Below are 14,775 nucleotides of genomic sequence, written 5' to 3' on the forward strand. Positions count from 1 at the left end.
TAAAGGGATTTTATAAAATTGATACAAATTTTAAGGAAAATTTTCAATATAACATATAGTCAAAGACCATTTGTTATATTGAAACAAATTGTAGTCAAAGAACTACAGGTCTCTATAGAAGTTGTGTAAGAGTGTAGTCAGTACGGGTGTGCTCACTAGATTTTTTCGTGGAGAGTGGTGAATGAATGCAATGGAGTGAGTTAGTTAGAATTAATGAGAGGTATCAAAGGTTACTGTCTGTATAATAATTAGTTTGAGTCTTCTACGATGTTTCCGGACTCCATGGAAATACTGTTTAATGATAATAATAATAATAATAATACGTTGACAGATAGTGTTACGAATGCTACAACAGCGAATGAATTTAAGATTAAGTATGAGAGGCATTGTGCATTTAGGATGACATTTTTTGAGAGGAGTGTGTTATGTACCAGGAGATATTATATAATAATAATGATGATGATCGTAATACAAACCTCAAAAAAAAAAAACCTTGATTAAAATTTCTGAAATATAGCCACACTGTTTGTCGGTGGTGACTTAACGTGCAACTCGACAAAAACAAAATTCTACTGCGCATTCTGTGCAGGTCGCGGGTAGTTTATGTGGTATGTTCTCTCACTCATAGATTAATATGTTTTGTACATCTCTGGAGCCACTTTTGAAGTCGTGAAAGTGATCAATAAACAAAGGCATGGAAGTGAGTTGGTGTATATATGTATAACGTGATTTTTGGTCTAGAATGGTTTGTTTACTTCAGATGGGGGAAATGGAATAGGATGTAGAAGAGAGGGAGTGATAGAAATTGCATTGCATGAGGATGTAATCATCATAATGTATATGAATATAGTGAATAATAGTTTTGAAGATAATGTTATCCATTTCATCTTCGTACGAGGACATTTTTACTGAATACGGTTATCTGAGGTGTGTGCTTAATGGGGGAGCTGAATGTAGAAAGAAAGATAACACTGAGAGTAGGACATTGGAAATGAGATATGGGCGAGCTGCTTAGATGGGTTGAAAATAATTGTTAGCTTTGACAGCATAGAGTTGAAAAGAAAGGCATTAGATTATGTAATTTTTAGATTATGCGAAAGGATGTGTGTGTGTGTAGATATATTGGTCTAAATCTCCCACAATGAGTCATTGGAGGTGCCTTATAATAATAATAAAAGCAGACGGTATGAAAGAAATTGGTTTCATTTATATGGACTTGATTTAGAGAGATATGCAGATTAGAGACCTGTATTGTATTATAAAAAGTTCCATAAAATATAGATTATATATATATTGATAGATCACCACATGATAAATTGATAGTCAGATTAGAGCAGATATGGTTGGATATTAGACCAGTGCATTGGATCAGAGATTGCCATCTGGTAGGTATCAGCAAGTTGTGTATTGGTGAGCAATACCCTAGAAGAGGAAAGTCACAAGTGGTGAGTCTCAGGGGTATGTTTTAGGGCTGTTGCTATTTAACCTGTATGCTAATGATATTGGGAAAGATTTAGATGGGGATATTCAGTTGTTTGCAGATGATGCAAAGTTGGGGTGAACTATGGGGAGTGGAGCACATGTGGCATTACAAGAAGACTTGAATAGATTGAGTGAATGGGTATGGGAGTGGGGGATGCCAATTTACGTTGCAAAATGTAAGGTTTTAAAATTTGGGAAACAAAGATGGGATGTAAAAGTTATGCTGGGCAGGGATATATTGTTGGAGATGGAGGAAATAAGAGATCTTGGGGTAATGGTGGATAAGGGTCTAACATTTAGAAGACACACTGCCAAAATTGTGAGGACAACACAACGAATTCTTGGAGTGATGTGGAGAACAATGACTTGAAGTAAGGAGATTCTTGTTCCACTGTATAAGATTCATTAGGCTGCACATGGACTACTATGTAGAAATTTGGTCATTTTGTTTACAAAAGGACAAAGATGTTGGTCCAGAGCTGACTGACTAAGGTAGTTTCTGATCTCTGGAATGTTAAATATGAGGTGATATTGGGTGATATGAGGCGAGTTGAGAAGATGAAATTTACAGAGTCTAGTGGATAGGAGGAGGGATGATATGATAGAGAAGTACAAGTTGGTAAGGGGGTTGTTATAGGATCAATGTTGAAGAGGTTTTTCATAAAATGGTGGGAGATCAGGAGAGAACAAGAGGTCATCCCTGGAAACTGTATAAGGAGGGTGTGAATAGGGGAGTGAGAAGTAGGTATTTTGCATGCAGAATTGTGAATGATTGGAATGCATTGCCTGAAAGTATGGCATCTTCCAAACTTTTGAATGTGTTTAAGGCATGGTATGATAAAAGGGACCTCCTAGATGAGTCTGTGACTCCATAGGAACTTAGGATAATAATAATATGGAAATTTTATAATTTGCTGCAGGTCTTTAGTAAGTAGTGGTGGCCATCTACCACCTGACAGGACACACAAGCATGTCTGCTGTAGATTTGAAACTGATTTGTTGAAGAGCAGAAGCTGATCACCTGGTTGATATTTTTAGTGCTTGAACAGGAACATGAGCTCTGGACCTTTTAGGATAAATGTAAAGTTTTATAGAATGAGCCCCCCCCCTCCTGTCCCTAAGCAAATCTCCATGTGGAATATTATTATTAAACCCAACACCTGTGTCCGATATATTGCCTCCACCAGGTGTCATGTAAAGTAGTTATTCCTCAACAACTCATTAACCAGTCTTGCATGGAAATAGTATGTTTCCCCCCCCCTCTCTCTCTCTCTCTCTCTCAGAATGTCTTTCATGTAACAAAACTTTAGATGAAAAGTGATTAGTATCTGCTCGCCAACCAAAACCTGCAGATTCGAATGCTACCATGGGCATGGATGTTTGTGATTGTCAACACACAAACTAGATGACTGGATAATCCTCCTTTCAAACCATTAGTCACTGCTAATGTCAACATTAGCAGTGACTAATGTAAAAATCTACATGGCATGTCTCCTCCTTGCTTCAACTTCGCCACATACAACTGTGTTGTTTATCAGCCACCCTATTATCCATATCTGGTTTCATGCTTATCCCTCATTTGCTGCAATTTACATTATCAAGAGAAAGAAAATGCCAGGCAGTGGCTAAAAGTTGAATTGCCTGTAAGATTAATATAGATTTTTATTAAGCAAGTTAATGTTGCCACCATGTTTAATGGAAATCTGATGGTATAAAAATCATGTTTGTCTTCATAGTAGTTTTCTTTTCTCATTTATCTGAAAATTGATAGATACATAACAACACACAACAATTTTCATTGAGAGGAATCATAAAAATATACTAATTTAGCTTCAAAGCAAAAAAAAAAAAAAATGCCTTCAAGGATTGGCAACTCTGTCCCTCATGATTGCAACAGCTTGCTGTGTTGTTTCTAGTTACTCTTGCAATATATTTACAAGAGTAACTAGGAAAAGTGCCAGATTTGGTCACCGGGTTTTCAGAAGGATGAAGAGATAAAGGTCAACACAGACAATCAGTCTCTGCACTGTGTGTTTTATATAGATATTTTCATGGAAAATGGTCATCCGAAATAGCATCAATAATTCCCCCACTTAGTACTAAGCTTGTTGGAACACGTGCAGCTGCTGCTCAACATCCCTACACAGTGCACCTTGAAATCCACAGAACAAGTTTGTTTTCCTCCTCCATCCCTGCAACTGCTATACTATGGAACAGTCTTCCCCTTGATGTGTTCCCTAAGGAATACAATATACAGTCATTCAAATCCAGTGTGAACAAGTACCTTCTTTCCCAACCCATACACGATTCTAATGTACTATAGGTTGATCTCTCAACCTCTCATGTATGGGCCCAACATAAAAAAATTAAAAAAAAAAAAGAGTCCCAAACTTTATAGCATCTTCCTTTTCAGGTGATAGACTTGAGAATAGGAGCATTTAAATAGTGAATCAGTTTAAGGAGAGGTATGATAGATATTGTGTGTGTATGTATATATATAAAGGCTGGTATGGGTCTCCCATGATGAGTTTTCTGATTCCATGGAGATACCTATAGAATAATAATCATAAATATGCAGGAAAAAATATTAGACTTAAGAAAATAAGGTATCAAGTCTACTTATAGTCACTTTTGTCAACAGGAGGCTGATTCAGTTTCTTTCACAATAACATTGTTTGATATAATAACCAACTACAAGACCTTTGATCCACAAGCACAATCCATTACATAAACCTCAAGGTGGTTCCATCCCTCCCCACTCATCTCATTTTCCTTGCTGCTAGATACTATCTCTTTATCAATTCAATCTGTGTTTCTATAGTTAAAATGGCCATAACGATTGCCTTCAACTTGTTTGCTAAATCAATTTGTTTATACATTTTCCTGGTTGTCACCCTCCACAATTTCCAGGCCTATTATTATACTACTGTAGGCCTGGATATTGTGGATGGTGATGACCAGGAAATGTATAAACTGGTCTACAGTTAAAATGACCATAATGATCTAGTGAACAAGATGAAGCAATCATTATGGTCATTTTAACTGTAGAAACACTACCCCAAATACTACTACTATGCCCAAACTATTTTCACTATTTCTCTCCTGCATTGTCATGTTATTATTTCTGCATGATTCCCTTGCTGCTACTGTTGCTGTTGGTAGACTCCCTTTTTATTGTAGCAAAAGATACTCTAACCTTGATCTCTTTTCTTATCCGTATATCATCCCGATCAACAGACCATCAATCATGACTGCCCACTGTGGAGTTTTAAGAGCACGTTGATGGACCTGTTCCAGGCTACCCCAGACGCAGTCCAATGGATTAAAGACAATCTGAACTTAAATTTGTGATTTTTAGTATTTAGTAATATATATATATATATATATATATATATATATAATTCATTTTTTCTGTTTTTATCTTTCTGTTTGCAAAATCCAACCAATATGAATGTATGTATGTATGTATCCTCATCTAACCATGTTTCACTAGTACTAATCATTTCCAGGCAAATTGACTCTGCAATATAACAAATACATCCACATTATTATTTCTGATACTTCCATTATTCATAAATGCAGTAACTCCTTTTGAGGTTACTGGCCATGTGCATGCCATCTCTCGACCATGACTCCTTCATGTTTGACCTTTGCACTTTGACTCTTTATCACAGTTTGTTCTTCAGGCCTAGATACTTGTGCTCTCCATGTCATCCTTTTCTTATGTTAAGCAATTTCACATAGAAAATGTTTACTGTTATCATGTCACCTGTGCCAGTTATGTTAAAAATCTTGTCGACCACCATTTTTGTGTATATCTCTGTAATGCGACTGTGCAAATTTATTTGTTCTCTTTAAAGAGACTGTTTTTACATAAAGTGTTAAGTAAATATGCAGAATTTCAACCAATTGGTGCAATGACTTTTAACTTCATTCATTTTATAATTCAGGAAGTGATTGACTCGAGACCAAATAAAAAATATATATTTCATGAAACTAAATAAAACTATATACATGGTAAATGTAATTAAATTAATAACTACAAAACTGAGTGGATCCAAAGCAGGCCTTCTGAATAGAAACTATACTTTAAGATCTCTCTATCTTTATAGGAATATTTTCATTCTCTCACTGACTTGTTTTATTAATAGTTTGGTTGATAATCAGTCTACCAGACTGGACATTTTGTTTTTCAAAATAAATTCCTACAAACAATAAATGTTCATTAGAGTCGATTCTTTATCAGTTCTCAAAATATAAAACTTATTAATTTCCATGGGACCAGGCAGTGATTCCTTATTAGCATATAGGAAGAATTATATACAGTGATATTCTTTGACTTTGCAAAAGCATTTGATAGATTACCACATAAATTGGTGTACAACCTGCAGAGAATAGGAATGGATAGTATATTGGTTAGATGAATTGGAGATTGGCTCTCTGAACAATGCCACCTATTGTGTGTGATGGAGCAGCGTCTCAGAAAAGAAAGGTGACCAGTGGCATGCCTCAGGGTTCTGTTCTTGGGTCCTAACTGTTAACTTATTTGTTAATGATATATGAAAATTAGATTGACTGGAGATTTTCAAATGTTTACTGATGATGATGCAAAGTTGGATAGAATTATCAGGGTTGCTAATGTTAATTCTCTATAAGAAGATTTGAATATACTTTTAGCTCGGACAAATGTGTTGGGGTTGCAGTTTTAATAATGAATGCAAGGTGTTACACTTTGGGATACAGAGATATAAGGCTAAGTACTGTAATTGGTGGAACTGTACTTCAGGAAGTGGATGAGATTTGGTATTTTGGAGTGATAGTGGACTGAAGTTCAGAGAGCACATCGCAAGTTTTGCAAAGGCTGCACATCGTATTGCTGCTATGATAAAAAGTATATTGACATGCATGGATAAGGAGGTGGTGGTGGGGCCTCTGTATAAAGCACTGGTCAGATCACACATGGACTATTATGCTCAGATTTGGTCACCTGGTTTTTCATTGTGATGTGGAAACACTAGAGAGGATCCAAAGACAAATGATCCAAGTGATATCAGGACTCTATAGTGTTGGTTATGAAGTGTGTTTGAGGGAATGTGGATTACAGAGGTTAGTGGACAGGAGGAAAAGAGGAGATATGATAGACCTTCAAGTTAGTTAAGGGATTTTATTGGATTAATCCAGAAGGAAATTTAAAGAGAGTGGATGTTAAGATGGAAAGAACGAGGAGCCATCTCTGGAAGTTGTATAAAGATGTGGTGAAGAGGGGTGTGAGGAATAGATTTTTTGAGTGGAATGCATTGCCAGAGTGCATTGTGAATGCAGGTAGTGTAAATAACTTTAAAGCTCATTATGACATATTGCTGGTTGAGTGGGTCTCCTACGATTCGTCTGTTGACTCCATGGAGGTTACCAAAAATAATAATAATATATTGTTTTAGTCATCCTCGCTGTACCATTAAGTATAATTATTCTTCCTTCAGGCAATTTAACTACAAGAATCATAAATCACGAATTCATTACCAGTGAAAAAACAGTTTCTTTTATTACTTTGTAAACAAAGTATTAAAGTAGAGCATCTTTATTAATGCCACTTTAGAGTTTCAGATTTCTCTAATTGCATTTTCCAATAAAATATCACTGGCATCCTTGAAGAAACATTGAAATAGAATGTATACTTAATATCTGCTTTTATTTACTATTCACTTATTGGCAGTTTCACTTTTCCAGTCAAAGGATTCACCTTGCTACTAAGATTCCTTTTTCAGAATCGTCTGTTAATTTATTCTGACTGTTTTGTTTTAGAGAATTTTGTTTTATGAAGTTTTAAAAAACTTTCAAATTCTGTCAAATGCCTTTGCATTTGACAGAATACTGCATGGAAAAACTATAACACAAGTTGGAGCAAATGGGAATGGATAGGTGGTGGCTGATAGATCAGAGGGTAGTGTATGGTGGAATGGAATCAGGGCAAATGAGGGCGACTAGCGGAGTGCCACAGGGTTCTGTACTAAGACCACTACTCTTTAATTTGTACATTACTGATATAGCGGAAGATTTATAGGGAGATATTCGGTTATTTGCAGATTATGCAAAACTAGGGATGGCAATAGTTGATAAAGGTAATGTAGATATCTCGCAGGATGATTTAAATAAATTGGCAGTATGGGCAAAGGACAGTGGTGAAAAGTAAAATGTAAGGTAATGCACTTTGGAACAAAAAGATTACACACTTTGTATCATAGTGATGGTACTCATTTACAGAAAATTGACAAGGCTAGGGATATGGGAGTGATGGTGGATAGAGATTTGAAATTCAGAGGACATATTGCAAGAGTTTGCAAAATAGCTCAGAAAATTACTTGGATACTACTCTGCATAGATTTGGTCACCTACATTTCTTGGGGATTGGGAGGTGGTGGAGAGGATTCAGAGATGAGTGACCAAGCTGGTGATAGGTCTGTGGAATGTTCCCCCACGAGGATAAATTGAGGGTGTGTGGGTTGCAGAGTTTAGCTAACAGGCATAGGAGAGGGAATATGATAGAAACTTATAAGTTACTAAAGGGATTCTATAAGATTGACACAGAAGAAATTTTTCAATGCATGGGGAGTAGGGAGTACTTGGAAGTTGTCTGAGTGTAGTAAGTAAGGGTGTGTGTGGACTAGGTTCTTTACTTGGAGAGTGGTGAACCGAGTGGAATGGATTGGAAAATAGATAGAGGCTATTTAACAATAATTGGTTTATATGCCCCAGAAGAAGGATGAGAACAGGATAATATTGATTTTTATAATCAGCTACAAAACATATATAATAAAATAAATAAAAATGATTACGTAATTTTAGTAGGAGACATACAAGAATTGAAAACACGAAAATTAATAATAATATAGGAATACACGGAAAACATACTCTAAACAGGATTGGTAAAAAATTGATTGACTTTGTAGTTTGTAATAACCTAAAAATAATGAATTCCTTCTATAAACATAAAGACATACATAAATATACTTGGGCAGCAAGAGGATTAAAATCAATATTAGATTATTTTATATTAAATGAAAAGACATCAAAATTTTCACTAGATGTTAGAGTTCACAGAGGATATGAAATAAGCAGTGACCACTTCCTTGTTAAAATAAAATTAAGATTACCACCTAAATGGCTACAAGTAACAAGAACAGAAAGAAAATTTGAAACATTTGTTTATAAAACTAGACTATTGAATGACACAAATGTACAATGGCTATATGAACAAAGAATTAACCAATATCTAGATAAAATAAAACAAAATGAAGAAATAGAAATAGAATGACTTAATATAAAAATGATACTAAATGCAGCAAATGAAAACTTGGGAAAGACCAAAAAACTCAATAAAAGGAAAAAACTGAAGATCTGGGATGATACAATCAAAGAAATAATCAAAAAGAAGCCTATCACAAATGGTTAAACAGTAAAAGATTAGAAGATGAAATCTACCCTATACATATAAAATTATAAGCCTTTTTGTGTAACGTTTTTCTGTCACGTTTTTTTCAAGTTATTTGAAACGTTTTGAAACTTGGGAGAACTGGCCTACCAGTCCGGAACTCGCGGAGATGGGCGCCATAGGTGCCTGGGCCGGGGAGGAACCTCCGTTTCGAGTCATCAGAATTCAAGGAGAACTGGCCTACCGGTCCGGAACTCGGGGGGGGGGGTGCCGTAGGTGCAAGGGGGTGGGGGTAGAACCCCCTTTCGAGTCTTCGAATTTCGAGTTATCAGAATTCAAGGAGAACTGGCCTACCAGTCTGGAATATGGGGGGTTTTGGGCACCAGGGGGCAGAGCCCCCTAGTAGAATATAAAAGAATAAGAGCCATAGCTAAAAGAGAAGTCAGAAAAAGACAGAGAGAATCATGGAACAAATTTGTTTCTAATTTAGAACATGATTTATATAAAATAAGACCCAATGTATATAAGATTTTGAAACACTTAAATGCAGATACCAAAGAAAACATAAAATTAAACACCAAATTGAAATAAATTAGAATTTCTAAATTACTACACAGAATTGTGGACAGACAAATCTTTTAAAAAAGACAACTGGCAAACAACTAATGAAAATGAAAAGGAAATAACTAAAGAAGAATTAGAAATCAGCCTGAAAGAATCAGAAAATCATCTGGAGAAGATAAGCTAGGTTCAGAACTATATAAATATCCAGGAACAAGATTCAAAGAAAGACTTATTTTTAAATAAAATTTATTCAACTGGTATCCCCCCAATAGAATGGAAAAAAGCAATTGTGATTCCTATCTTTAAAAAAGGTAATAGAGATGACCCTAAAAACTATAGAGGTATCAGTATACTAAATTCCTGTTACAAAATATATAGCAGAATCTTAAATAGTAAACTAATGAAATATTCTGAAAACTTGTATTTTAGAAGTCCAGAATGGATTTAGAAAAGGACGATCATGTATAGACCTGGCCTTTTGCCTAAAATTAATAATAGAGAAAAGAAGAGAATACAATTTAGAAACACATATTGCATTTATTGACTTTGAAAAAGCATTTGACAAAGTTAAAAGAAACATTATTTAACATATTAAAAGAAAGACAAATACCAAATAATATCCTAAAAGTTATCACAAGTATATATGGAAATAACCAAATACAAATAAGATTAAATCACGAGCTATCATATACGAGAGATAAACCAAGGGGTCCGACAGGGATGTCCCCTCTCAGCAACTCTTTTTAATATCTACTTAAATGAAATAATAATAAAATGGAATAAAAATTTACATCAAGGAATTAAACTTTCTCCTACAGTGAACTTAAACACACTCCTTTTTGCTGACGACCAAATAATAATTACAAATTCTGCAGATAACTTACAGAAAGCTATTTTAGATCTAAATGAGATAGCCAAAGATTATGGTATGATAATATCAACAGAAAAATCAAAAACTATGGCCTTTAGTGGATAAGATCCAGCAAGAACTAAAATAGTAATAGATAACAAGATCTTAGAACAGGTGAATTCATTTAACTATCTAGGATGTATGATCACATATGAAAATGAAAAAGATATAAATGTAAAAATTGCAAAATATTTAAAAATAACAGGTGTAATTAACTCTACATTTAAACCAAACTTAATTCAAAAACAAACCAGACTAAAAGTATACAATACATTAGCCCTACCAGTCTTAATGTATGGAAGCGAAATCTGAACAATAAAACAAAAAGACAAAGATTAATAACAACAATAATGAAGTTTATGAGAAAAACTGCAAAGTATACCCTATTTGATCACAAAAGAAACGAAGAAATTATGAAAGAATTAAACCAAGAACCAGTAATAGAAAAAATTAAAAAATATAAACATAAATGGATGGAACACGTTCAAAGAATGAAAATAGAAAGATTACCAAACAAGCCTTAAAGCAAGCTATTAGGAAAAAGAAAACCAGGACTTCCTCTTAAACAATTCAACAATGACTTCTAAAGCCTGAACAGGCGATGCTAGGCCTAAATCCTCGATACGCATGATGATGATGATGATGATGATTGTGAGTGCTCCAACAGTGAATAGGTTTAAGGAGATATATGATAGGTGTTGTGTTAATGAGTGGAGTGGGTGTCCTGCGATGAGACTTGACTCCATGGGGTACTCCATATAAATAATAATAATAATTATTATTATTACATGGAAATTTTATATGGAGTCTGAAAGTTCATCATTGGAGTCCCACAATTGACACAATGCCTGATCATACCTCCCTTAAAGTCACTGACAAAGTACTTATGACCACTCATTTATCACTCTGCAATCAAAGAATCTACTCCTTAGACTCTTGCTAATCACATTCATATTATAACTTCCAGAGGTTACCTTTTGTTTTCTCCTGCCCAGTCATATACTGGAAAACTTTAGCATTTACTCTATAAAATCTCTTTAGATGCTTCTCTCATATTGCCTGTCAGCTATATTTACTCCACAAACCAGTCACCATTTTGACTGGTTTGTGGAGTAAATTTACTCACCTCTGAATCCTCTCCATCACATCTAATCAATTTTACACTCAGTAATCCAGATGTAATTGTATCAAGAGGCATAACTTACTTATCCCTGCTTGTCAGCGTTTCTTAACATTATTACTATTATTATTACATGACACCTCCAAGGAGTCCAAAGACTCATCAAGGGAGGGATCTACTCTACAACTCTCAGTCGCCACCACTCAATCCACCAACTACAGTGAACCACATTCTACACCAGCACCATCTACTGTCCATTACTATCACCACTGGTATTTTCACAGACAATCACAAACATCCATGCCCACGGCGGATTTGAATCCACAGCCTTTTGGCTGGAAAGCGGATACGCTAACCACTTGGCCAACCAGGCCAGCGAACATTCAAGTGATCCTTGAAATATTTTGCCCACTTTTACAGTATGTTCTCTGAACTTCAGCTCTGTTCACTATTAGTCCTAAATTTCTCTTCTGATCTGTGTAATGCACAATATGTGGCTTTTATTTTGATTTATTTATTTATATCCCAAAGTGCATAACTTTACAGTTGGACATGTATTCTTTTCCCAAACTACCAGTCTATTTAAGTCATCCTGCAGGATCTCTACATCACCTTTATTAAACTATTGCTTTCCCCAATTTGGAATTAGCAACCAACTGAATATTCCTCCCTCAAATTATTCTCATTGTCATTGATGTATACAAATTGAACAGCAGTGGCCAAATACAGGGGAATAATCCCTGTGGCATTCCACTCTCATCTCTTCCCTTTAATTCAGCTCCACAATATATTACTCTGAGGTGTATCTGCCATCCTCTTATATATGTCTGCAGCTTTATGTTCGTTCCAGTTTGGTCCAACTTTTGAGTTCCATGTGGTATGCCAAATGCTTTTGCAAAATCAAGCAACTTCCTAGTATGTCCATTTTCCTTACTCAACTGTTACTTTATCGTAGAAAGTGAGTAAATTATTAAGGCAAGACCTATCTTTTACAAAACCATTCTCTGCCCCATAAAGTAGCATATTCTTATCCATCCATTCCTGAATTCTGTCTCCCAAGAATTCAGGAATAGATACTAATTGGACTGCAATTTGCTTTTCAGTCTTGAAAATTCAGTTATGTAATGGAACAATTTTGCCCCCTGTTCACTGCCTTGTCATTCTGTCAGTACTAAGACTTAAAAAACCTGGTTATGGCCACTTGTCATTTTCTTCACATTATCTTCGCACTTTACTATGTTACAGGTTGATATCTTGGTAGCTGTATTCACATTGAGATTTCTTAATATCCTACAGTTTAACTAACTCTGTTTTTGTCTCAAATGTCATATCATTCACTGTATTTTCTCCTCCTACATGATACACCATGTACACAGTGTGTGTGTCCTTTAAGTAATGAGATAACAATTATTATATCAAAACAAAGAACTGTATTTGGAATTGTCAATTACACAGATTCAAAATAATCTCCCTCCAACTCCACACAACATTTACATCTGTCTGCAGGTGCTTGAAGGCATGGTGGGAGTCCTGAATGGGAACCTCCTTCAGTCTCTGGGTCACACCATGTTGAATATCCTAATGTCACTGAAGCATTTCCCTTTCAAGGCACACTTCATCTTTGGGAAGAGGAAAAAGTCTGTGGGTGCCAAATCTGCAAATACGGAGGGGGGGGGGATATTTGATCACACAGATCAACTTCAAAGTCAGAAACTGCTTCACAGGCAGTGCATAGTGTGTGGGTGTGTTGTCGTGCAACAGAAACCAATTGTTGTGGAACAGTTATTTCTTGATACGTCGCATGTGGGCATACAGATGTTGCATGACTCCTAAATAATACTGACTGTTCACTGTCAGTATTATTTAGGAGTGCCTTCAGGAACAAATTTGCTGTGAATAATTCCAGCAGTATCAAAAAAACAAAACAATGACCGTTGTCTTGACTCGTGATTTTTGCAACCTGACTTTCTTTTTCTGGGGAGAATGCTCTGGTCTTTCGTTTCTAGATTAAACCCGAAACACCAACTTTCATCACCAGTGACAATTCTTTGCAACACATCGTGATCTTAATCAACTGGATATATGAAATTTTGACAACATATAACCCTCTGCTCTCTCTCTTTGTTCGTGCATCAACATGTGCATCACAAACTTCGAACAGATCTTCCTTTTGTGCAAATCTCTTTTTAAGATTAATCTGGCTGTTTCCTTACTGGCACTAAACTGTACAGCAAGTAGCCTGGTGGTTATACTCCTGTCATGGGCTACAATTTCTCTATCTTTTCACCACATTTTCATTTGTCTGTGCAGAAACTGGCCATCCACAGCATCATTCATCCTCCAAGGACTCCCTCCGTCCTTTTTAATGTTGAAAACCATCTGTGCACGGCTCAGACAGTCATCCCTGTAAACGTTTTTTAGATCTTGGTACACTTCTGTAGTAGTTTTTCCTAATTTACAATAAAATTTTATCACAGCTCTTTGCTCCACGGTGTGACTTCTAATATGCTCCACTCACACACTCTTACTTCGACGGTTGCCACATGAAAACTGCTGCATCACTGCGATTACAATGCACTCTAGTGGTCAAAATTATAAACAAGTTTGTTACTTTTATTCAAAGGGCTGTCCTGTAAAACATCAATCTCATTACTTAACGGGCAGACTGTGTGAAGTGATCATTCAACAATACAACTATTTCTTCTGTTTCTCTCACCTCTCTACCATCAGCATTCATTAAACTTATTTTTCCATAATCATTCTTCCGTGTACCAACAGTTAAACGCTAGGATTTCCTTTGGTCAATTCAGGTGATTTTCTCTCATAATCTGTTTTATCTTCCATACTTTGCTGGTTGCCTTTCCAGCCCGTGCTTTATACTGCTCATGAATTTGCAGATCACCTTTCTTCTTATCATTATTATTATTTCTCCGGCATCTCCACAAATTCAGACTCATTGTGGGAGATTCACTCCAGCCATTGTTTACACATATACCATATCTTTTCTTGAATTCAATTACTGACAAAGCACTCGCAACCACTTTGGCAACCTATTCCACCCATTTATCACCCTCAAAGCAAAAAAATGTACTCTTAGTACCCTTGCTAACCACATTTTTATGCAATTTCCAGGGACCACCCCTTGTTCTCTTCCTTCTTGCCATGTACCGAAAAAAAGTCTTCAATGGGGATGTGAGCTGAATGTCGCAAAATGTATGGTTTTAAAATTTGGGAAACAAAGATGGGATGCAGAATTTATGCTTCGTGAGG

At 35.7% G+C, this 14,775-nt stretch overlaps 1 protein-coding gene across 1 annotated transcript in view; it reads left to right on the top strand.

Annotated features, from left to right (window-relative positions):
• The first annotated feature begins 531 nt into the window (after positions 1–531).
• Positions 532–14,775, top strand: part of LOC150110472 (Rieske domain-containing protein-like) — a 59,898-nt gene continuing 45,654 nt past the window's right edge. Inside the window, exon 1 of the mRNA XM_090394008.1 lies at positions 532–700. The gene's annotated coding sequence lies outside the window, so the exon portion shown is untranslated. The remainder of the gene's footprint in view (positions 701–14,775) is intronic.

This window comes from Typopeltis vanoorti, chromosome 1 (genome assembly GCF_054136105.1).
Source record: "Typopeltis vanoorti isolate ZY-2024b chromosome 1, IOZ_Tvanoo_1.0, whole genome shotgun sequence".
Lineage (NCBI taxonomy): Eukaryota > Metazoa > Arthropoda > Arachnida > Uropygi > Thelyphonidae > Typopeltis > Typopeltis vanoorti.